The sequence below is a fragment of the Maniola jurtina genome, chromosome 14 (assembly GCF_905333055.1).
Source record: "Maniola jurtina chromosome 14, ilManJurt1.1, whole genome shotgun sequence".
Taxonomy (NCBI): Eukaryota; Metazoa; Arthropoda; class Insecta; order Lepidoptera; family Nymphalidae; genus Maniola; species Maniola jurtina.
Genome location: NC_060042.1, coordinates 13,203,578 through 13,227,558, shown reverse-complemented (window position 1 = coordinate 13,227,558; position 23,981 = coordinate 13,203,578). Strand labels below are relative to the sequence as shown.

Here is a 23,981-nt window from a genome sequence, read left to right as displayed (position 1 = left end):
TTTTATTTATATTCTTAGAATGTGACAAGCCTAAAAGAATAAGTATCTGATTGTATATTTATGAATTGTATGATAATCGATAAGTAATCGATAGCTCAACTGATTTCAACGAAAGATAGAAAACTTAAATGGGCTTTTTCTGCTTTGAAACTTAGCAACAATTTGTTAGACTTAGTTTGTTTCTTGGTTTTGTCTACAATCACGTTGCAAAAATGCAACGGTGATTTTTTCGTATTAATATAATATTAAAATTCAAAATTCAAAATATTTTTATTCAATTAGACTTTTACAAGTTCTTTTGAATCGTCAAAAGCATCTACCACTGGTTCGGAATGCTTTTCCTACCGAGAAGAACCAGCAAGAAACTCGGCGGTTGCTCTTTTCAAAGATTTGATATACAATATTATGTACTTAAAACCCTGGGGAGTGACATACTACTTTTTATTCTGAGAATCAAAGATTTTCCATGGGGTTAAATTGTAACATAAATCCACGCACACAAGTTGCAGGCATCATTTCTTAGTAATAATTTGAACAAATATTTTGTTTATTGCAGAAATGTGATAAAATATCGTACGATCACGTAATAGACTAAGGAATGTTTCATTCGTATGCAGTGCGCCGCGTCCTTTCGATAGAATCCGTATCTTACGTTATTAATATCGGGTTTTATTTTTTTCATTAAATCCCTTCGCCTTATCTTTATTCGATTCATATTTCATATTTTTGTATTAATATAAATTGTATTGGACATTATTTATTGATAAAATCTTTTCGGCTTCAAAAACAGACTTGTACGTACGATGTCATTGACGTTGATTGATGAAAAACTTTTGGTAAGTACAAGTACATTAAAAAGTTATGATTTTTTTTTCATTTCATACGATTGGAAGTGATAATGATAGGTTCCGGAGCACAGAATTTTCTATATTATAAGAAACCTACTGTCATTTAAAGTTTCTAATAATCCCAGAGAGGTTAAGCGAACCAATGTTAGATGCATTTGTAAAAAATACTTTGATTTTGATGTTTATTTTAGATTAGACATAGTAAACATAGTATTATATTGTTATTACCTATGCGCGTTGATAGATCAGTCAGTCAGTCAGTCGGGACAAATCCTTTTATACTTGTATCGATTATTTATTGCACTTGGGCTACTGCATTGCTTTATGTTTAATTAGGAGGATATAATATTATCTGGAATATTATACCAAATTGTAAGGCCATTTAATTTCCATTTGTCTTTGTAATTAGTTGGCTAATCTCATAGTTAATTGGGTAATCATTTTAGTGGCTCAGCGACACGCTTACATTATCATTAGTTATTATAACAATATGTTCGGCTTACATTAATTTAGATTAATATTGCTTAGTGTAATAGTTTTATGAAAACTGTAAGTCTGATGTTTGGATATAACGATAAAATAAATTAAGATTTTACTGGGTTCAAAAAATATAACATACTTATAAGAGCTCGTTCACACAGGCTGCGTAAGCGTTGCGTAACCGTAGACGTAGCGCGTATCATTGCGTTGTAATGTGGTTGTAATGTATGGAACTGTATGAAACATGGCATACCGCTTGCGTGGCGTGAAAGTTCGCGAAGACGTAATGCGTGCAGTTACGTCTATGGGTTCACACGCGTCACTATGCACGTGTCACGTGTACGTGCTGCATACGCAATTGGTGTGAATCGGCCTTAAGATAACATAGACATTTAAATTAGTTATATATATTTAATTGAATTTCTAATTCACATACCAAAATGTCTGCTTTGTAACTTATTTCGTCTGGAGTTAGAGACCTGTGACACGCGAACGGACAGTGTCGCAGGAAAATGGTAGGTATAAACCGGGATTTCGCCATATCTCTCGGAGATATGGTCCCCGCGAGATGGTAAAACCACAACTCAATTAGACCATTTCACTAAGCAAATCTAGTGATATCATAAAATATTATGCATCTAGTTTAGTGACTAGTGAAACGCCTGATAATATTAAGATAATATTGTTATCCAATAGAAGTCAATTCGGTCCATCGTTACATTTCATAAAATATCCAGGTGTAATTCTAACTGCCGATAATGTTCAACAAATCCCTACTCCCTGCAAACTCATAACCTCTTTCAGGTCAGCCGTACAAAAGCCCATCAAAACTTTCATTACTTTGACACAATCGCGGCTTTACAACACAATGTACTTCAGAGATATCACACGGTAGTTAATTTCACGATTCAGTAGGGTAACCACGTCAAACCATGGATGAAAATTAAATTAAGAGATCATGCAGGCAGGACCGCATCGCTAAACCGCCAAGCATACTGGTAGAGGCGCGGCGATTTTCTTAGTAATAACAACTCAAACTCAGCTTTATTTACTTTGACATAAAGGCAGCGCGCACATTGTCTGTGTTTTAGGGTTCCGTATCCGAAGGGTGCCAACGGCAACGGCACCCTATTTAAATAAATGAATAAAAATATTTTTTGCTACTTAAATTAAACTTTTAAAGTACTTTTGAATCGTCAAATACATCTGCCACTGGTTTGGAATGCCTTCGAATTATTACTAAGACTCCGCTGTCAGTCCGTCCGTCCATCCGTCCTTCCCTCTGACTGTCTATCAGTGGGCTGTAACTCGTGAACCAGAGAGTAGAGATCTGAAATTTTGACAGAATGTGTATTTCTGCTGCCGCTATAACACCAAATACTAAAAATTTCAAAATTACCACCATGAATATTAAAAAAAATTAAGAAGTGTTACTACTTGTACGATGGTACGGAACCCGAGTGTCCAGCGTGCACTTTACCGATTTTTAATTACAATGTCCTGATTTCTTCTTCCTCAGATGGTGTTCCTCACTCGACTCCCAAAAGACGTAACGACGTAACAAGTTCGTTCAAGTTATGATAACACTAAGACCATCAGAAAGTATGAAGCAAGCCCAACTTCCTACTTCTGTTTGCCTTAGCGCCAACATAGGCCAGGAGACGAAGATATTTCCTGAAGCCTACTTGGTATCGCGGTTCAATTTGTTGTAGGCTCTTCTCAGACCTGGGCGCGTTTGAACACCTCGTGGCTTTAGTTTTAAGTTTACGTAATTAATTATCACCTTTATATCATTATATTACAAATTCCACAATGGTACCCAATTTGAATAAATTATGTACCTATTTGAATTTGAATTTGCATAAGCACGAAAGTGTAGTATGTGTGTGTATATCATGCTTAGATTTATCTTATTTTTTTTATAAATAATTTAAAAAAAACTATTTAGTAATGGTTAGTGGTGCTTATTCCCATTATTATAATTTCAACCGTATGTCAAAGTAAATGTTATTTAAGTTGAATTTTTCATTCCGTCTATGAGCGTTAAGCTTGGTAGCGGGCTAACCTTAAAGGAATATGTTAGCTACATCATCGTCTATTTTACTAAGTATACAATATTTTATGTCGAGTATTACTTTATCAACTTACAATGCATTAGCTAAGTGCTAGTTTACCTCGTAATAAAGACCACTGACTCCTAGACTATGAAGTATCGGTGTCCCGGGAAATCTTTTATCGAGTTGCTCCATTATCCCGGCTCCCGAGAGTTCGGGTGTACTGTGAATATGAGGAGGATATTCCTCTCAGTACAATCACTGAGGAAATTGATTTATTATACTATTCATTTTCATTTGGCACTGACCCCGAATTCCGATTCGGCTACTTTAGAAAAATATACTTACTAAAATACTAGTATGTACATTCTACATAAATGAAAATTATGATTTCTTTAGTATTCTGCTTATTTTTCACTTATACTTTGTAGGCTTTCTTCTAAACAGAAGTAACCAGAACGCTAGCAAAAACGAAGTCAGGTGATACTACTGACGATTTCTGATAAGATACTATGAAAAAACTACAATTAAAAAAAAACCTTTTTAAAAGTTCACAAAATATTGCAAATAAAACATCTGACCGACGCTAGAGGTCAACAAATATTCCATAAATAAGTCACTCAAAGTCAATGCACGCTATACAATGCGGGTATGAAAAATACTAAATCACCTAAAGTACAAGATAAGGCAAATGGTTATTGGCATTGGATTGTGTTAGTATACTAAGACAGCTAAAAAATTATTGACACATAACAGCCATTTTCAAAAAAGTACAATTTTCGATGGTCATGTAATTTTCGGTCAGTATTTTTAATCTCTTTTCCACAAATTTAATCCAACGTCACTACCCGGAAATAGGATAGACAGGCAAGAATTGAAAAACTGGTGGAATTTTCTAACCGATTTTCACAATATCACCCTTTGCATTCTAGCCGGAAGCGGACATTTTGCAGGTATTAACGACTGAAAAGCATTTCAATAGATCCTATACGTTTTTCACCTGTTTTCATCATGCCGTGATGAAATTTTTACCAAAAAAGTTGTCAAAACTTTTTATATCATAAAATATGTGAAAGTCTCTTTATTTGTTGGTATGTCCTTCAATCACATCCACGTTCAAAGAAGCAATGAATCGACGCAATTTTTTGCCTCATCATCGACGCACTACTGAGCATGGGTGTTTTCTCAGAATGGGGTGTTGACCATCATCTACCACGCTGGCTAAATGCGGATTGGCAGACTGCTAGGGAGCGCCCCACGCTATGTTTACCTACGTATGGCATCTAAGCATGGCATAACATATACCTAATGATATTTACTGACATTAATATTATTGTTATAACTAGTTGAAAAAAATCACAAATTTTTCCTTTACCAAATACAATTCCATTAAAAAAACCTATTATGTACAAATTATATAATACATCTGCTAAACAAAAGAACGCTATAACTTACTCGTGTAAGCCACAGCTACAAAATAAATCGTCCCAAATATATTTAAAAACACATTAACCGAAAGTATAAATAACGGTAACAGATGCTGCCCACTGAATTTAGCGCCAAAGAATAAAAACTCAACTGCACTTTATCAAAAGTTACATCGTAATTCGTCGCAACAAGTTTCCAACTTTGCACAATGGATATTGGAATTTTACGTGGGTAATCCACGGTTCAGAGAAGACGCTGTATATTATTTTAATGGAAGCAGTATCCACCTGGTCACACAAGCGAATAATTAATTAAAGCTCATTTTTATTACAAACTCTAAAAACAAATAAACACTACAAACTTTCATCCATCATTATTAACCTCTGGGTAGAATTTGTATAAAAGCTTCCTAAGACGTAAACGCAAACTACCGTTACAATTTCAAGGTTTGAACCTAAGCGGTGGGTTTGGGCTGTCAGTTAGTCAGTATCTACAACTGTCTTTTTAACGCCCGACCCAAAAAGAGGGGTGTTATAAGTTTGACGTGTGTATCTGTGTATCGGTGTATCTGTTTATCTGTCTGTAGCATCGTAGCTCCTAAACTATTGAACCGATTTTAATTTAGTTTTTTTTGTTTGAAAGGTGGCTTGATCGAGAGTGTTCTTAGCTATAATCCAAGAAAATCGGTTCAGCCGTTTAAAAGTTATCAGCTCTTTTCTAGGTACTGTAACCTTCACTTGTCGGGGGTGTTATAAATTTTTAATTTACACTTGTTATATGTACAGATGAATTAAATGGGTTTTTTTTTAATTTACTAGTAAAAACAAAACTGCTAAGAATTGGACAGGTAAGCACTAAGAACTTACATCGTTTTTCCTATGAAACTATCGCCAAAGAAAATTTATTATGCTTTACCGAATTTTGGTTTTAATGCACCTCTCTATTTCGTGCTACTTGACTCTCGATGCACATTAGTGGTAGAGCAACAAGTGGTACACGTATATTGTAAGCTCTTTATAACCTCAATAAGAGGAGAGGTTATAAGTACGTAGTGAAACATCAGTAAGCGTTCATGTAGATGCAATTACAACATGAATGGTTACCTACTGAAACGCAAGTAACAAAAACAATATTTAAATATTTTCAAGTGAAACAGATCAACGTAATTTTTTTCATGGGTATAGTTAAGACCTGGAGATTGACATAGGCTAGTTTTTACGCCGGAAAACAAAGAGTTACCACGGGATTTTTAAAAACCTAAATCACACGTATGAAGCCTCAGGCACATCTAATAGGACATTTCTCTGTGTTAACACTGAAGTTATAAACACTTTGTATAGTATAGTTTCATATCGTACATTAGTTGCAAGTTGCTAGTTGCGGTGAACTCAAGCCAGCGAACTCAGTGACACACGAGGTACGTTTGACGCGAGCTACTTGGTTAAGTTTCGGGAATAGTTTCCTCGTTTGAGCAGCTGTGCTAGCATAAATGTTATTTGATAATGTACAATTTACCAAGTACCCTAGCTACTTTGTTATGTCTGTCATCTTGTGACTAACTTCTACGGCGGCGGAACATCACTACCCGTTATTATAAATGCGAAAGTTTGTTGGTTGGTTGGTTTGTCTATCAATCACGTCCCAACAGAGCAATAGATCAATGTGATTTTTTGCATGGGTACAGTTAAAAACCTGGCGAGTGACATAGGCTTCTTTCATTCCGGAAAATCAAAGAGTTCCAACGAGATTTTAAAAACCTAAATCCACGCGTATGAAGTCTTAGTCATATCTAATAAGACATTTCTCTATGTGAACATCAAAGTAATAAACACTTTGTATAGTATAGTTTCATATCGTACATTAGTTGCAAGTTGCTAGTTGCGGTGAACTCAAGCCAGCGAACTCAGTGACACACGAGGTACGTTTGACGCGAGCTACTTGGTTAAGTTTCGGGAATAGTTTCCTCGTTTGAGCAGCTGTGCTAGCATAAATGTTATTTGATAATGTACAATTTACCAAGTACCCTAGCTACTTTGTTATGTCTGTCATCTTGTGACTAACTTCTACGGCGGCGGAACATCACTACCCGTTATTATAAATGCGAAAGTTTGTTGGTTGGTTGGTTTGTCTATCAATCACGTCCCAACAGAGCAATAGATCAATGTGATTTTTTGCATGGGTACAGTTAAAAACCTGGCGAGTGACATAGGCTTCTTTCATTCCGGAAAATCAAAGAGTTCCAACGAGATTTTAAAAACCTAAATCCACGCGTATGAAGTCTTAGTCATATCTAATAAGACATTTCTCTATGTGAACATCAAAGTAATAAACACTTTGTATAGTATAGTTTCATATCGTACATTAGTTGCAAGTTGCTAGTTGCGGTGAACTCAAGCCAGCGAACTCAGTGACACACGAGGTACGTTTGACGCGAGCTACTTGGTTAAGTTTCGGGAATAGTTTCCTCGTTTGAGCAGCTGTGCTAGCATAAATGTTATTTGATAATGTACAATTTACCAAGTACCCTAGCTACTTTGTTATGTCTGTCATCTTGTGACTAACTTCTACGGCGGCGGAACATCACTACCCGTTATTATAATGCGAAAGTTTGTTGGTTGGTTGGTTTGTCTATCAATCACGTCCCAACAGAGCAATAGATCAATGTGATTTTTTGCATGGGTACAGTTAAAAACCTGGCGAGTGACATAGGCTTCTTTCATTCCGGAAAATCAAAGAGTTCCAACGAGATTTTAAAAACCTAAATCCACGCGTATGAAGTCTTAGTCATATCTAATAAGACATTTCTCTGTGTGAACATCAAAGTAATAAACACTTTGTATAGTATAGTTTCATAATGTACATTAGTTGCAACTTGCTAGTTGCTAGTTGCGGTGAACTCAAGCTAGCGAACTCAGTGACACACGAGGTACGTTTGACGCGAGCTACTTGGTTAAGTTTCGGGAATAGTTTCCTCGTTTGAGGAGTTGGGCTAGCATAAATGTTATTTGATAATGTACAATTTACCAAGTAGCTACTTTGTTATGTCTGTCGTCCTTTAACTAACTTGTTCAGGAGCGGAACAATAAGCTTACAAGGGTCGGGAAAAAAGTTAGTGGATCCTGTAGGTTTAGTATGAGATTTTCGCTCTCGCCAACGTTGATAGAAATCCACTACCACCACAAAAACGTCACGGTCCAAAATCCCAATGTCGCCAGACGTTACTTATTTTCTTCGAAACGAAATGTGTGTGTTAGTTGTGTAGTTACTTTAAACGCACGCATATTTGTTAACTTGTGCCGAGGACCAATTTAAAGATATTAATTTCTAAAGGTATGTAAAAATATTACTGCATGCCTGAGAGTTCTCCATAATGTTCTCAGAGGTGTAGTCAGGCATCCAGCCAAAATTCTTCTCACTTTGAGAGGAGACCCGGGACTTCGTCTGTGTTGGTGTTAGCTGGCGGGCGTGCTCTGCCTTTTTGGAGTGTTTTTTTGTTAAAACTGACTGGAAAGCGCTCTAAGGACTAAGGAGGTGCCGTGCGTGTGTCGGCGAGTGCCGGCACAGACGGGGTACATACTTGTATAGTTTAACTAACTTGTTACAAATAACTACACACTTGACATTGGCTAATCTTTGAAAAGCCAGACAAGAGAGAAAAAAAAAAAACAAAAAAAAAGGAGACCCGCCTCTGTAGTGAGCCGGCGATGGGTCGGTCATGATGCTGATGATAATGAGTAATGTAACGGAGCAACGGATCGACGTGATTTTTTGCATGGGTATAGTTAAAGACCTGGGGAGTGACATAGGGTACTGTGTTACCCCCGGAAAAATCAAAGAGTCGCTACGGGTTTTTAAAAACCTAAATCCACGCGTCCAAGTCGCGGGTATCAGCTAGTGCCTAATATTTTACTATGGATTGTGGCAACTCTCTGCTGACAACTTCTAGAAATCCACCTTGGTATCACGGAGAATTCACTTAAAGCGGAAAACTTTAAAAATATTTCATTCTCTTAAACAGTACACCATAACTCATGTTTTCGGCGCACCGCCCTGTGATGACTTTAGAATAATAAATAGTCTTTTAAACTCAAATTTATTCTACCAACTTTCGCCCGGAGTTGGGCACTTTATATTCGCATTTTGATGTATTATAGTTGTTTGGAGCCGGATTCCGAAGGGTTTGGATTTAGATCGGGGACATTTGAAATCGAACCATGGCAATTCTAAGAAAATAGACGATAAATTCTAAAAAATCCCGTGGTAGCTATTTGATTTTCCAGGATAAAAAGTAGCCTCGTCTATTCTCGGGATGCAAACTGTCTATACCAAATTTTGTAAAAACTGATTTTTAAAAAATATAAAGATAAATGGGTGTGTTTTAAAATCCCGTGAGAACTCTTTAATTTCCCGGACAAAAATTAGTCTATATTATTATGTCCGTTTCCGAGGTATAAGCTCTGTACCAAATTTCGTCAAAATCGGTTAAACAGATGGGCCGTGAAAAGCTAGCAACAAGACAGACGGACAAAAGACACATACCCTTTTGCATTTATAATATTAAGTAAGTAGGTAATATTTATGTTTGTATGTATTTTAACTAATAACACCACTCAATCTTGGTCTATAAATATTAAAATAAACTTGTAGATTCGAATTTACTTGGGCCTTTCAACTTTCTCTAGAGCAAGGCACTTTACATTTGCATTTGGAGAGCTAAAAAGATGAATTTCCGAAATTATACCTACTAATGCATAAGCGACTAGTAACTCGAGCTCGAGATCCGAAAGGATCTGATTGAATACAAATAACTACAAACACAAGTACCTAAGAAGCTAGCGTACAAAATATAGTGTAATAAATACACTTCTGGCCCACAAGACATTTTGGCCTACTACGAATCCACCCGACTACGACATAACCAAAAAGAAGGGTATGTAATATGTATGTATGTAGGTTTGTATTTATGTATGTTCCACCGTAGCGCCTAAACTATTGAACCGATTATGCTGAATGAGGTATCAACCAATTCGTTATGGTCCGGATGAACCTACATTTTATACGAAAAAAAAAACCGGCTAAGTGCGAGTCAGACTCACGCACTGAGAGTTCCGTACTCGGATATTTTTTCCAACATTTTGCACGATAAATCAAAAACTATGCTAAAATTGAGTCCAAACTTCATGATTACGATCAAAATGATACAATTAAAATTTAACTAACGGGTTTGATTAGCTTTTTGGACGGTCTCCAGTAAAATTTAATTTCGTATAATTACGACGACTAATCTACTGAAATCATGTAGATGCTACTAATGAGACAGAGGAACCCTACTTATATTAATAGATACCTAAATAATATCTATTCTGGAAATAATATAATAGAAATCGTATGCAACAGCTAGTCAAACTTATATACGAAAACAAAATTTAATGGCAAAACAATAGTTTGCTTCACATTTACCATCATATTCAAATTCAAATTCAAATTCAAAATGTTTTTATTCAATTAGACTTTTACAAGTTCTTTCGAATCGTCAAAAGCATCTACCACTGGTTCGGAATGCCTTTCCTACCGAGAAGAACCAGCAAGAAACTCGGCGGTTGCTCTTAACGCTATAGAAACCATCGCAGTCCTACAACAACCCTTAAAAGTTTAATATGCATCTAATTATAATTTAAAACATATTATAGCTACATCTTAACCACTGAAAATCCAATCTTAAAATAACCTTGTTAAAATCCATTTTCCTCAGTCAATACAATTATGAAGTTTAAATTCGATGGAGTTTTAGCCACGTTAATTTTAATCTTGTTGTGAAGGAATAAGGTGTAAATTTGTTTGTGGTCTGGTGTACAGGGATTATAAATCGTGTGCGTCGCCGCTGGACGCCAGTTTCCAGTTCATTTCCAAATAAACTCGGGTAAAGTAATAACAAAGTTTGCTCCGAGTAATATTGGGAGCTGTGAGATAAGAATCGCATTGTGTGGATATGGCAAACTGTTCCAAGCTTTTGCTAGAAAGAGGAAATTTTGTTAAGAGACGTGACGAAAACTTATCAAGTAGTTAGTATGTAATAGCTACCTACCAATGGAGTATTTTGCTAACTCCTACGCTGGTGTAGTGAGTCATCTACGAAACTCTAATTTATCAGGATAGAGCGTCAAAGATAAAATCATTACTTTCAATCATGGATTTATTAGTATTATTTGGATTTCTGTGCTTTCAATAAATCGTAAACATCTCAACTTGTAGGTGGGTAAAATTAACTTAAAAAGCTGATTTCTGCAAGAAATTGGGAAAGTTACTTGCCAGTGGATACTTTTAACCTAAGATTGTACTATACATTATCAAAACAATTAATTCATCATAAAAACATGTGCACTACTCTGTTAAAAAATGTAAAGTTTTTGTAATATTTGAAAATGGTGCCTCACAGCCGCCATATTATAATTAAAATATAGTTAGTACCATTCGGGATGATGATTCAAACATGCCATATATCCAAATCAATTCAGGCCTTTAAAAGTTATGGGGGAATAAATAAACTCCAATATACAAACACCTGAAAATATCACACTCCTGTTTTGGGCGGTCCTGAAAAGAAATATCATACAAGTGTAAATTAAAAATTTGTAACTCCCCCGACAAGTGAAGGTTACAGTAATAACTAGAAAAGAGCTGATAACTTTCAAACGGCTGAACCGATTTTCTTGGATTATGAACACTCTCTATCAAGCCACCTTTCAAACAAAAAAAACTAAATGAAATCGGTTCATTAGTTTAGGAGCTACGATGCCACAGACAGATACACAGATACACATGTCAAACTTATAACACACCTCTTTTTGGGTCGGGGGTTAAAAAATACTACATCCAAGTCGTAAATTAAGTAATTTTCATCAAACCTTATAACAAAGGATGGAGCAGTGCAGAATTTTATACACATAGTTCACAAGTCACCCCGTATATGGACGATCATAATTCACGAACGGTCCTCATTACAAAGTTACCCCACCCCGGCTTCTAGAATGAGAAAATTAAAAAGTTTTCTAAAGTGGAAGACACACGGCTGTACCTAGAATCTTTTGTGTCACTGAAGCCTTACCTGATATTATATTATTATATATAAATAAATCTTAATTGTACCAAACTTTAATAAAAGAAATGATGTATAGAATTAAAAAAGGACACTGTAATACAGAGCCTATTAATAACGAATTGTTTGCTAAGTTAATAGCGAATTTTTTGTAAGGAAAAAACTTAGGTACACTAATTAGATTGAAGCCTACTTGAAGTCCTAAGACAATAAAATCAAAATTTTAGTTAATTAAAAAAATTGCTTTGTTGTCACGGGTTTTGTTTTACCTACCAATAAAACGTTTATTAATTTACTAACCTTACTCGATACTTAACTTTTAAGGTACAGGTTAAAAAAATCATAATTAAAACAGGTTTGATTGGTCTAGTGGTTAGCAAGTTCGACTGCGGATGACTAGACTCTGGGTTCGATTCCCGGGTCAGTAAAAAAAAGGTAGGTATTTGGTTTTTCTGGAAACCCGCTCTTTAGTACTAGCCCGGAATTAGGAAATTGGCGGTGTGTCATCCCCGTGCCTCGGAGAGCACGTAAAGCTGTCGGTCCTGCGCCTGATCTTCCTCCGATCGTGTTGAATTTCCGTGCTATAGGACTGTGAGAGTGAGAGAATAGAGTGCAACGGTGTTTGCGCACACACATCTGCATATAATGTCTCTCGAAGACATCATTATTTTGTATACTTAGCTTTTCACAAAAATAAATCTTATATGTACCTATCTGTAACGCCCGTACAAAACATCAAAGTTGCTTTATAAGACTTCGTAACAGTTCTCTATAATAATTTAACTCCATTTTCCAGTAATAGAGTTTCATAATAGCCAAGATAAGACTTTAGTTCGCAAACAAAGTTGCGGGTATCTGTTAATACAACAAACAGAGGGTATAATGAAACTATTTTTCTCAGAAACCTCAGAAATTACACAATTTCCTCCGCTTAAGATGTTTTAGCTCTCTAATGAATTGGATAGGGTTTCTTTTGTTTTATTTTCCCCATTTCTTTCATCTCATATTTTTCTCGTCTGTCATTGAAATTGCACTATGTTATTCTGGTGTATTTAAATGAAGCTGTAGTGTTCACACTAAGGTTGGGGTTATGCTGAGACACAGCTAGAAATTGCACAGCACAGTCCAGATTATGCAGGGCAGGGCAGTTGAGGCAGACATGCCTCATGGCCACGAGCTTATGCTGCGACCATGGATGTATGAAGGATGTACTAGATACTATACTTATTATCTCTTAAACCGATAGACGGTGGGTCTCAAGGTGCTAGAATGGTGAACTCGCACCGGAAAGCGCAGCGTTGAAAGACTCCCCAACAAGGTGGGCAGACAGACTCAAACGAGTCACAGGGGGCCGCTGGATTCAGGCGGCGCAAGACGTGGCGTGTGAAAGCCCCTACAAGACCTATGTCCAGCAGTGGACTTCCAGTTGATAATAATGCTGATGATGATTAAATCTTTTTGCGGCTTTTACAATATTTTGTAAATGAAAAACTGCAAGAAAGCTTTGTTTGTTGCTCTGATGGGTTTTTTGTGTTTGGGAAGATAAAAATCGCCATTTTTATTTTAGAAAATGAAATAATAGAGTTTAATTTTTCACAAACTGGTACCAGGTAGATATAAGTCAACAGAAGGTTATATTTTAACCCCGACCGAGCTAGGACGTGACCGTCCTTTTAAATGTAAGCGCAGATGATAAACGCGGGTAGTGAGGATTTATAAAAAAAGATTACCTCGCAAAGTCAATATTTTACAGACATTATGCGAACAAAATGTAATAAGACCATAATATATCTATTGAGAATCATAAACTTTCTAAAATTATTGATTTGAATTTAAATAACTAGTCTAGATTCTACGTAAATAATTCCGATATCGTTGCCTTATTAATATAAAGTAGGTACTCGTAGGTATTAGGTTTCAAACATTTTCCCATTATGCAGCTACCCTGAGTCTCTTCAGCGTAGCTGTTCTCCTAGTATAAGTACATACTAATGGTCCAAGATCCTTGAACCGCCAGAGTTACTTATTTTCTGAGAAACAAAATGTGTGGGATAGAGTAGTATAATATGTATTTTTAACCTACGCATAATACATCTGCTAAAGTATGTTCACTTAAATACGGTCGCCTTTGTGGCACGCTGCCTCGCAGCACGCAAATTGTCAAAGGTGCCACCCTGCCCGTTTTAGGTTCAATCGAATTTTAATCAAACTCACAAAACTGCGGTCTAGCGATGAACCACCAGCGCACTTTATCAGTGAGCCACCAAAACTGCAGTAAAGCTCGCACGTCCATCAAAGCCTGAAAACTATTGTAATATAAGTAAACCGGACAATCTATACTTACTAATAAATAAAATTGAAGTGTCGCGTCTGTTTGAGCGGGCTAATCTTCGGAATGGCTAAACCTATTTAACGGGATTTTCACAGACAAGTAGAGGAGTAACATAGGCTACTTTTTTAACCGACTTTGAAAAATGGAGGAGTTGAGTTTTTCTACCTGATATCTCCGAGATTCTGAACCGAGTTGTATTGTTTTTGTATTTTTTTTTAATCGTTAAGGGAACTTTGCGACATTGCTCTATAAAAAATTTGGATTCCAACTCCTCAATCCTGATGCTGCAGGGGATCTGACCAACCCACGCGGGTGAAGCTCCGTGCATCATTTAGTTTTCAAATAATTTCAAGAGGTCAATGGTCTTCCATATAGTTATTAATTCCATCAACGCGAGTCCAATATGGAAGCCTCGTGAAGTTGCCCCATCTCGCTACGTTACTTGAAAACTCCCAACTTTGCTTATTACGTTAGGATATTCTTGATTTATAGTTATTCATGCTCGATTGAATAACTATTATGTTTTAAAATCACTATTTTGTGTAGTTTTTAAGAAGTTTCAAATCGTATCTACATTTTTATTCAAATAAAAAAAGTTTTGGTCAAGTGCGAATCGGACTCGCACACGAAGGGTTCCACACCATCGTACAAGATATTTTAATATTTTTATGTGCAACACGGCAAGTAAATGACAACAGCGTCATCTATATGTGATTTAGTAAATTAATTCTTTCGAGAATACATTTTAATTTTTGTTTATGATGTACCTACTAATTCTCTGTTTTCGAATTTATTCCTTTACTTGCACTATAAGATTCGCCTATCTACCTTTCGTGATTCTAGGTCAACGGGAAGTACCCTTTAGATTTCCTTGACAGACAAGGGCATTTGCGATGTATTGCGTGGTGGTGGTTTGTATTGCTTGCTTTGTGGCTGGCTTTTCTTGCATGTTTAGCAGTGGGAGGGCCGGCAGTGAATATCGCATGCAGCATACAGATTATATCAGCGGATTATAGCAAATTAAGCTTTTAACCTTGTCATTAATCATGGATAAAAGCAAACGAAAAACCTGTAATACATCCCCCAATATACCTACCTACACAACAACTGCAATTTTATACGAGCACAAAATGTGACATTTTATTTTCATAAACACGGGACAGGTGACCGTAATGCCTACTACGTTTTATTACTCTTTCATACCTGTATATACCGTGTTTTACTTTTATCTCTTGTATTTATCTTGTTTTATTATTCTTTTAGAAGTTCCCTTTATTGATGCTGTAAATATGGCTTAGCGGAACGAGCTATGAATTTTCTTACTTCGCGTACCTACGTTATTCATTCCTTTTATTTACTGAAAATGCTGTTTTTGGCAAACTGTACTGTTATTGTTGTTTGTTTGATGAATTATAACAGCGACTTTTGTAATTCTACTGAATATTGAGTGGAAGCAATCAGTTCAGTTAAATAGGTACTTTTAAATATTAAATTTTTAATAAAAAGCATTGTTTTCAAAATAACTAAATTTTCTTCTTATTTATCTTTGAATATCTGTAATAAAAATTAGAGCCTCAATAGCTCAACCGGTAAAGGAGTGGTCTGAAAACCGAAAGGTCGACGGTTCAAACCCCGTCTGTTTCACTATTGTCGTACTTACTCCTAGCACAAGCCGACGCTTAGTTGGAGAGGAAAGGGGAATATTAGTCATTTAACATAGCTAATATTCTTTAAAAAAAATACTTCGTGAAATAACTGAAAGGTATTTTACTAAGAAGAAGGGCGAAGGGACTCAGTGATGCTTCTTTACGTAGTAAGTAAAAGTCCGAAGCTATTCTAGGATTATAATAAAGTGGAGCTAAAAGAGGTTCCATAGATCATAATGACACTAAGGGTCATTCTGCCTATTTCCAGGCAGTACAGAATAATAACAAAATAGCCCATTGAAGCCCACAAACAATCACAACAATATGAAAAGGTAATTTATTCGCCAAGAGCAGCGGAGTGAGTTATTGTAATAAAACAATCCCCGCTCCCGCAGACTAAATAATGGGACTCCTCTACTCATTAGGCGACGCAATAAAATACTGAATACTGTAGCAATCTGCAAAAGCCCGGTTACACAATGGTTAGTTTTTAATTCAGTATTTAACTGTTACTTTAAATTGGAGAGTTTTTGAAACTCAGATAAGTAATGTTCCAAATCTTTGAGGCTCGATAGCTCAACGGTTGAGGAGCAGCCTGAATTCCGAAAGGTCAGCGGTTCAAACCCCACCCGTTGCACTATTGTCGTACCCCCTCCTGGCACAAGCTTTACGCCTAATTGGAAGGGAAAGGAGAGTATTAGTCATGATAAGCATGGCTAATATTCTTTATTGCTAACCAAAAAATAGTAAAAATACCGAAGACACTTAAAAACAAAGGGCGACCTTATCACTACAGTGGTGTCTTCCAGAATTGTGATACTTAGGAACTTATGAAATTGTAAATGCGCAATTTTGTGCCTCACATGACGACAAGTGCTCAGTAGTTGGCCGGTAAAAGGTGAGATGATGATAATGATCAATCACTCACTCACTATTTGAGCACGGGTCTCCTTTCAGGGGGAGAAGGGTTTTGGTCACTTTGGCGTAAGTCCACCACGCTGCTCAAGTGCGGATGAATATGGTTTAATCTGAGATTAAACATTAAAATTGTGCAACCGGCCTTTATAATAGCGGTAATGAGAAGTCGAGTTAACCCCGCTACACTGAAAACATTATTTGGAAGAAGAATTTTAAAACGAGATGACAGTTCCTAGCAACGGGACAAAGCTTCACCGAATAATGGCCAATGTGTTCCGCTAGACTGTCTGGATAATTATATTGTATCTTTTTCTTTTAGGTATTTATTTTTCACAGCCCAAGCACAATCAGTGCTGCAATTTTTTTTTTACAATTACTATTCAGATACAAGTTAGCCCTTGACTGCAATCTCACCTGGTGGCAAGTGATGATTCAGCCCATACCCCTATGGTTTCTACACGGCATCTACCAAAACGCCAAATCGCTTGGCGGCACGGCTTCGCTGGTAGGGCGGTAACTAGCCACGGCCGAAGCCTCCCAACAGACCAGATCAGAAATTTAGAAATTGTAAAATTCCAAACCCCTGCTACGAATCGAACCCGGGACCACTAAGTCAAGGAGGTCGTCAAAATTTTTAATTAATTTTAACGACATTATAACTATGGTGATAGCTTAGTGGTTAAAACGTCGGTCTATTCGGGAGGTCAGGGGTTCGATCCCGGGCATGCATGTCTAACTTTTCGTAGCTAAGCGCGTTTTAAACAAATATCACTAGACTATACCGTTTTACAACGCTATCAGTTATTACCATTTTATCATCAGTCATTACATTAATTACTTATTTATTAACGAAATTATTTAGATAATAAAATTATTTATAATTAATTCATTAGAACCTATGCTCTTTTGGATCTCAAAAATAAATTATTTCATCTTGCTCTCACTGGATGTAAAGCCTTAAATCTAATTGTTTTATTTCAACCCAAGTATTTTATCTCGACCGTTAATGTTTTTGGTTTTCTCATTGTTGAATGAAAATTACGAATTCTTGACTTCATCTTGTTTCCCTTTGAATATAATAAGCTTTGGAGCCTTTTTGTAAACAATAGGCCAAATTTTAATAAAGCTCTATTGATGGTACTGAAATGTTTACAAAATGTTTTGCTGAATGTTGGTTAGTTTGTATTTGTTTTTATTAACCCCCGACCCAAAAAGAGGGGTGTTATAAGTTTGACGTGTGTATCTGGTATCTGTGTATCTGTCTGTGGCATCGTAGCTCCTAAACCGATTTTAATATAGTTTTTATTTTGTTTGAAAGGTGGCTTGATCGAGAGTGTTCTTAGCTATAATCCAAGAAAATCGGTTCAGCCGTTTGAAAGTTATCAGCTCTTTTCTAGTTACTGTAACCTTCACTTGTCGGGGGTGTTATAAATTTTTAATTTACACTTGTTTTGAGATAAATAGAGAAAGATTTCATCGAGTAGATTGGATGTCGACTGGTGTTAGTTTGATTCAATCACTACTTATCTACAACTAGCAACCCACCCCAACTTCGCACGGGTAGCTTATTACAATTTTCGACACGACACACGGACGAGTCTCGGAAGACTCGGGCATGGCACGGCCTGATGTGCCCTCATACATTTTCTGATCTGTGTGTATCGACGTGGCACGGTCTAGCATAAATCATCCCTAACCCGACCAAAAACGCTGCGGTCAAAAGTTAGTCTAAAAAGTTCCCCGAAATCTTTTCATCTAGTTAAGTTACAATGTTTCAAAATAAACGTCTTTGTAAACAAATAATAATAGACTATAATCCCTCATTTTATAACAAAACAGTAATCAAACGGGTTGGGGAGATTCCGCTCATTAAAACTTGATCAAAAGGGGGTGTAAAATTTGGGGAAATTCTTTTTACAAAAATACCATATTCTCTACCGCTACAATACAAGTAGAACTGTTTTTTTTTTCTCTCTCGTCTGGCTTTACAAAGATTAGCCAATGTCAAGTTTGTAGTTATTTGGAACAAGTTTATTTATTTATTTATTTATTTATTGTCAACCAAAACAGATTACAATAATTACTTTAACTTAATTCTTAAATTGCAACATCTTGACCTTATTGTAATCCTATATGGTCGCACAACATGACTATGGTTTTTTAGGCACGCTTAGTTATTATTTTATATATAACTTAATAAGTACACTTATACTACAATAAATAATACCCTAAGAATTTGACGAAATAACAATGTTATACTATTATTTTACTTAATTATTTTTACTACTTTCCTAGCAAAGATATTAAATCTGTGATCAAAAATATCTAAGTCTATATCTGTTATATTATTATAGTAGCGGCACATTCTTATAACAGGATTATAAAATGAGGTGTTATTTTTATAAGTTTCCAGTATAAAAGTTTTTGGTTTACGATTTACATACCTAACATTAAGGTTTATCTGAGAAAGTAAAGTGGGGGAGTCTATATTGGAATGTAGTATTTTATGTAGGGTTAGCAAATCTTGTCGTTTACGGCGAATATGGAGGGGAGTCATGTTAAATTTAGTAAGACGACCAGCATAGGATGGTATTTGCCTGGAGATTCCACACCGGTAGGAGAGTATTTTCAGGCATTTCTTCTGAACGCCTTCAATGTTATTAGAATGAACAGCATAGCAAGGGGACCAAATTATTGAGCAGTATTCCAGCACCGTCCGTACAAAAGTGCTATACAGTAGGATGAAGCTATGTGGATTTTTAAACATTTTCGTGGTTCTTGCTATGAAGCCCAGATTTTTGTATGCCTTATTTGTTATACTGTTGTAATGATCCCGAAAACTCAGCTGGTCATCAAACAGTACACCGAGATCCTTGATAACAAATTTTCTCTCAAGAAGTTGATCATTAATTTTATAATCAAAGGTAACTTTAGAACGTTTTTTAGTAAATGAAATCACAAAGCATTTTTTTATATTAAGATACATTTGATTTTGTGTACACCAGTCCACTAATGTAAATAAATCCTTCTGGAGATACAAGCAATCACTAAGTTCATTTATTTGATTAAATATTTTAAGATCATCAGCGTACAGAAGACAGGGTGAAGACAATCTTTCGATTAGGTCATTAATAAACACAGCAAAGAGAAGGGGACCTAAGTGGGAGCCTTGAGGCACACCGGATGTTATTGTAATAGGCTCTGACGTTTGTCCTTTAAGTCTTACTAGTTGACTCCTATTTAATAGATATGATTCTAACCATCTCAGAAGATTTCCGTGCACTCCATAACATCGTAACTTCCTCAATAATATCATATGACTAACTTTATCAAAAGCTTTGCTAAAATCTGTATAAATCGAATCCACTTGACCTCTCTTAGCAAATACTTTACATAGGTAATTTTTGTACTCTAGTAGGTTACTATGAACTAAAATGGGAGTTAAAATGGCTGTAAAGATACTTGTTACAAGTTAGTTAAACTATACAAGTATGGACCCCGTCTGTGCCGGCGCTCGCCGACATACGCACGGCAACCCCTTAGAGCGCTTTCCAGTCAGTTTTAACAAAGTAACACTCCAAAAAGGCAGAGCACGCCCGCCAGCTAACACCAACACAGATGAAGTCAAGCTATGTTTGCTATACTACTCTATAACGCGCCGGCTACACGCTCCGTCTTGCCTTCAGAGAACTGCGCAGTTTAGCAGCAGAACTGCGCGGGATACCGCCTTGTCGTCCACACGCACGCACTTAACTGCGCAAACTGGCTTGTGCTGGTAAGCTCTCAGGTAAGACGCAGTGTGTAGCCGGAGCTTAAGATAAACTATTCCTTTAATTCGAACACACATTGTTTCGTTTGTGATTGGTTGGTGACTCAAAATGGTTAACGCCCACTGAATTTTTGACTTTGTCATTTGTATTAGTTTTTTTTTTGGGACTTCGTCTGTGTTGGTGTTAGCTGGCGGGCGTGCTCTGCCTTTTTGGAGTGTTTTTTTTTTTGTTAAAACTGACTGGAAAGCGCTCGGGGGTGTTGTGCGTATGTCGACGAGCGTCGGCACAGACGGGGTCCACACTTGGTATAGTTTAACTAACTTGTTACAAATAACTACAAACTTGACATTGGCTTATCTTTGTAAAGCCAGACGAGAGAGAAAAAAAAAAGTTTTTTTATGTATGTTTTGCTGGCAACCCTCCGACATGGTTATCGGAGACTTTGTATAGCTTAACTCGGCATTTTTTTTAACCTTATTCTGTTAATTTGTATGGGATTACGTAACAGAGAGAGAGTATTTCTCTACTACTTACTAACTTTTCTCCGTGGATAGACTAAGTAATAGTCATTGGTCTTATTAATTTTCTGCCTTTTTAACTGCCTTGTTTTAGTGGCATAGGTATATTAAATTTGAAATTCAGCTAACTGCATTAGAGTTGCATAAACCGACGATGTACGCTTCCCTCCAGCGCGGTTTAGTTTCGAGAACTTTCGAACTTTATGTATTGGTTGCCTTGCGGTTGTGGCGAATGTGAAGTTAGAATATATCAAAAATAAACTTCAGTATGAAATATTGTAGCCAATATCAAGTATGCAATAGAAGTTTTAAGCAATTAAATATCACTTACTTTGCGGTAAAGGCAACCTGCATGCCTGAGAGTTCTCCATATTAATGTTGTCAAAGTGTGTGAGTACCACATGTAAACTGTGGAATCAACTCCCATCGGCGGTGTTCCCATTAGATTACAACATAGGTCAAGGGCCCGACCAGCAAATTCCCAAAAGGCCGGCAACGCATTGGTGGTTCCTGTAGTACTGCAAAAGCTTATGGGCGGGCGGCGATAATCGCTTAACATCATGTGACTCGCCTGCTCGTTTGCTCGCTATTTGTATTTCAAAAAAAAAGTCAGGTATATAGAGCGCCTTACCTATCTTTTAAAAGTAAACTAAGCAAAACTAAAATAAGTAAGTAAAACAACTAGCATAACTCTCGTCTAAGACTAAAGCGTATTGTTCCTTTTGAAACGCAGTATTTGAATTTCTCTTTGGTTTCCAAGTGCTAACTTGCCGTCAAACGAAAAATATATCGGATAAAATGAAATAATCTCTCAAATAGAGATGTGGCAGACAAGAATAGAGACCTTCCTTCCTTTATATTACCGTCCTCGTAATATTCATAGGAACATATGCCAATCCAGTAGAAAATCTCGCTCCACTGAAACGATCCGGTCTCTTTGACAATCTTTTATGTGAGAACCGTTTCTGGACGAGGGGCCGATCTCACATACCGATTCTTTTCCCCGTATCTATTGTAGGGAACGCTGGTTAAATATGGCACGGCTATTTATAACATTTTATCTTTTTTGAAAAGATGAAGCTGGTTCGTAGAATTTAGCAAAATATTAAAAATTTATTTTCTTGTTAAATTATATTCGCCTCTGTTCTGCATTGATGACCTTTTTTGGGTTCCGTAGCTCAGAAGGAAAAACGGAACCCGTTTAGGATCACTTTGTTGTCTGTCTGTCTGTCCGTCTGGCCGTCTTTCCGTTTATCCATCTGTCCGTCTGTCGTGTCTATCAAAAAAAACCTTTAGGTACTTGACCTAAAATTACCAAAACTACCCATACTTACCCATAAATTACCCATTGACCTATCATAAGAAAAGGCTTTACCTATACGTTCTAAAACAGATTTTTTTATTTATTTTTATGCATAAATAGTTTTTGATTTATCGTGCAAAACGTCGAAAAAATACCCGAGTACGGAATACTCCTTGCGCGAGTCTGAGTCGCACTTGGCTGGTTTTTTTAAATATTGAGGGATCTCTTTAATGATTTTCCGACGTCTATGCCTATGTCACTCTCCAGATCTTGCCAGTAGGTCTGATCGCTGCCGAGCTCTGATCTATAAATTAAAAAAAAATACGTTCTCACTTCTCATGTTAAGTAGTGTCGCGTCCGTAGCACGGCGTCAATCGTTTCGACCTACGAAAGTCTATCCTAAAGATCACTGACCTTGAGGTTAAAGGTCACACAAAGTACAGAAACTACTTTATTCGACCCGACCCTCATTATCAGCACAATGTTGAAGGGCTCGCAGGAACCACGTGACACTATTATCGGAATGACTCAGGCGCTTCCCCGAAATGTCTTATGCGATTAAATTGGGGATTTCTCTTGAGCAAACCTGACTCCATTTTACGCACACATGTATAGGTACAATTTCTTGATTTATATGTATTTATGTTTTCTTGTTTCTTGTTCTATATGTACAAAATAACTAGCTGATTCCCGCGACTTCACATGAATTTAAGTTTTAGAAAATGGCGTGAAAACTCTTTCCGGGATAAAAAGTAGCCTATGTCACTCTCCAGGTTTTCAACTATAACTATGCCAAACGTTAATCTGTATATCCATTTAAGTGTGGCTGAAGGACAAACGAACAATTTCGCATTTATAATATGGATAGTGATTAGCTGCTGAATTCAGGCGGCGCAAGAGTCAATACCGTGGCGTGTGGAAATTTCAACAAGAGACATAATATTATGTCCAGCTGTGAACTTGTAACTATTGAAGATGCCTATGTCTTGCAAATACACACAAACATACAGTTCTGGTTTTCAGTCGGAACCCTGATTCGGGTGGCGCCACGAATTCCTCATAATTTGTACCTATCTGTTCTGTCTATAACTAACCTATCTACTAACAACTCAAAAATTAACGCGTACTTTAAAAAATTCAACGTTGCTTCAATTATTTCAGGCTGAACTGATGATTTTTTTTAAATATCTTTAAAAAGTCATCTATAAACTTTTTCCTACCCTCGTAGTAGGTATAATGGCATCGTTATAATTGCGCCGTGTTCCGTACCCTTCAACATGGTCTCGATAATGAGGGTGCCACATAAGTTTATCCTTCCTTTCCTTTGGCTCTTCCCTTTTCCCTTTTTTATCTTTTTCCTATTTGCGGCTGGCAATATTCCTTTTTGTTAACAAAAAGTTTGGTTTCAGAACATCACGTTACTTTTTGTAGTGTGGTGAAAATAATACTTTAATGGTGACTGCGACTTCGTCCACGTGGATATAGTTTTTTTTAAACCTCGTAGAAGTCGAAGAAGTCAAGAGTGAATAGGCAACTTCTAGGCAAGCGTGCTCCATCTTAGGCTGCATCATCACTTGCTAGCAGGTGT

At 36.6% G+C, this 23,981-nt stretch overlaps 1 long non-coding RNA gene across 1 annotated transcript; it reads left to right on the top strand.

Annotated features, from left to right (window-relative positions):
* The first annotated feature begins 561 nt into the window (after positions 1–561).
* Positions 562–12,552, top strand: LOC123871666. The gene is made up of 3 exons (XR_006797317.1): positions 562–573; positions 3,859–3,862; positions 12,378–12,552. It is a non-coding gene; the product is annotated as an uncharacterized LOC123871666 (long non-coding RNA).
* Positions 12,553–23,981: the final 11,429 nt, after the last annotated feature.